Raw genomic sequence first — 2,556 nt, forward strand, 5'->3', positions numbered from 1 at the left:
AACAGGAAGCTCAAAATTGACCGCGTCCGTTCCTTGCAAGGAAGCTGGAGCAGCCACCAAGTCTGACCGACCGTCGGCCGGCAAGCGAAGCAGCCCCGCCCCGGATTGATGATGGATCCCGATCGCCAAAGCCGCCGATTTCACTCCATAGTGACAGTACAAATCTTTTTCCCCGAATCCATCACCTACAGATTACTAGCAATTGTGCTTCTACAGTTCTACTTCACCGCTGAAATCTTGTTGCCCGGAGGTGCAGCCGGCCCACCGCAAAGGGCAATGCATCTTCCTCGTGACAGCAACGGCGACGCCGCCGACGCGTGCGCCCCGTCGCTCGCCAGCTTCCGAGCCACACTCACAGCGTTCCTGCTCGACAGGCCTCGCCGGCAGGACTGGCTCGGTTTCTGCCGCGGCATCCCAACCACAACGACGCCGGCAGGCGGGAGCGGGATCGCCGTGGACTGGCCATCCGTGCGCTCCACGTGCAGGGAATGGATCAGCCACCCCATGAACGTCGCGCTGCTGCTCTGGCCTCTGGCTCCTCTGCGTGGGCGCCTCGGGCGGGATGCTGGCGCTCCTCCTCCTCGGCCTCCTCGACGGCGCGTTCCCGGTGCCCGCGGCCAGGAGCCACTGGGTGGAGGCCAGCAACCAGGTGCTCAACGCGCTCTTCACGCTCATGAGCCTCTACCAGCACCCGGCCCTCCTCCACCACCTCTTCGTGCTCTGCCGCTGGCGCTGGCGCCGACGCCGCCGAGCTCCGCGCCGCGTACTGCAGCGCCGGCGGCCAGGCACGCGCGGGCGAGCGCGCGCGCGCACGTGGCCGTCGTCTTGGCGCTGCTCCAAATCACCGTCATCTGCCAGTACGCGCTCTGCTGGCTCTACTGGTGCTTCACCGAGAGGTCCCGCCCCGAGCTCGCGGAGGACGGCTTCACCGCGGTCGGCGTCGCCGCGCCCGTCCTCGCCGTCGTGTACACCGTGTGTAGCCCCCTCGGTACTGACCCCTCCGGCGACCTTGACGCCCCGTTACTGACCGAACAATCCCCCAAAACGTTGGCACACGCTGACGCCGTGGTGGTGGTGGAGGCGTGGAGCCGTAGTGGGACGGCGGAATGTTCGACTGCGCCACTGACTGCTGCCGCTCCCTCTCCTGCACCTTTTGCGTCTTCCTGCTCCTCTGCTTCGCGCCGCTCTGGGTGTTCGGCGTCACGGCGCTCCGCGTCCACGACGCAGCCGTGGGCGACGTGGTCGGAGGCGCCGGCGTGCTGCTCTACGCGGGCGGCCTCCTCTACGGCGGCTACTGGAGGATCCAGATGAGGAGAAAGTTCGGGCTCCCCGGGAGCGCCCGAAACAAGTGTGTCTGCAGCGTCAGATGAGCACTTGCTTGCTGCTGCTTCCACCGCGCGCCGGTGGTTCAGGTTGTGGTGGTGGTGGCACACAATGACACATGCAAGGAATGCAATGTCGTTCACGTTCAGGAAAAGATCCAATCGCCGGTCCCGGCATTGGCGATCGACGTGGAAGAGGAGGGTGGGTCGTCTTTGTTGGCGACCGTCCAATCGGGAACCGGTCGACCAGAGATTGTCCGGTGGACGGTGGACGGTGGACGGGGGAGAAGCTCAAGAGGATGATCAGTGTGGTCACCATGGTGTCTTTTCTCCTTCTTTTGTACACAAGGGGATTCATTCGATAGAGATGCGTTCGAATTGTGGAAAAGATTTGGTAAATATTACTATTTACTACATAGTAGTAACTAGTAGGATTTATACATGCATAGATCGCCAAGATTCGAAATGAATTGTAAATAATTCAGTAATTTGCTACCACGATCGCAGTTTGGAAAACCTTATTTGTCAGACATTAATCCATCACCTCGCCAGAGTAATTTTTTTGTCTGCTTTTCATTGGTTTTGACGACAAGCTTCTTCATAGCCACAAGACATGCTCTTAACGAGCTAAAAGCATCTGCAGCCGTGTCCTCCAAAACATCCCCTAAATCACGCTGGATCGAGCGTTTGGAGGACGCTTTTTCTTCATGTCGCGTTTGGGTGGGTCGCTGATCAGTCGCCGCTCCCCCAAACGAGGCTCTAATTTTTTTGTTAGAGTATTCGAAAACACAACCATTTTATTAAACATAGCTTACAAATAAATATATTTGCTAAAATTGTTTTCAAATTAAAATACAACAAACAATAAGAAACTAAACAAATATAGTAAGTGGGGCTAGATCAAGGCGCCGTATTTGCTGATAATCCTTTGACCCTCCACATATGCTCAACGAGTCATACTGAAGTTGCTCGTGAACATTTTTGTGACGGATCTCTGCGTGCATGGCAAGAAAATCAGCAAAATCTGCAGGCACCTCATGATCAACCTCCGCAAGAGGACCCTGACACTCATAGGGACCAACATGTGTCCTGACCCGATTCTTGCGGCCATCCTCGATGATCATGTTGTGCATGATCACACAAGCCTGCATCACCTCACACATTTGGTCGTGAAAACAGCTTAGAGCAGGGTACCGAACAATAGAAAATTGAGCTTGAAGCACACCAAATGCCC

The 2,556-nt window shown here is 56.7% G+C and overlaps 1 pseudogene; it reads left to right on the forward strand.

Annotated features, from left to right (window-relative positions):
- Window positions 1–276: 276 nt before the first annotated feature.
- Window positions 277–1,687, forward strand: LOC124656387 (annotated as a pseudogene).
- The last annotated feature ends 869 nt before the right edge of the window (window positions 1,688–2,556 follow it).

The sequence above is a fragment of the Lolium rigidum genome, chromosome 5, assembly GCF_022539505.1.
Source record: "Lolium rigidum isolate FL_2022 chromosome 5, APGP_CSIRO_Lrig_0.1, whole genome shotgun sequence".
NCBI classification, from domain to species: domain Eukaryota; kingdom Viridiplantae; phylum Streptophyta; class Magnoliopsida; order Poales; family Poaceae; genus Lolium; species Lolium rigidum.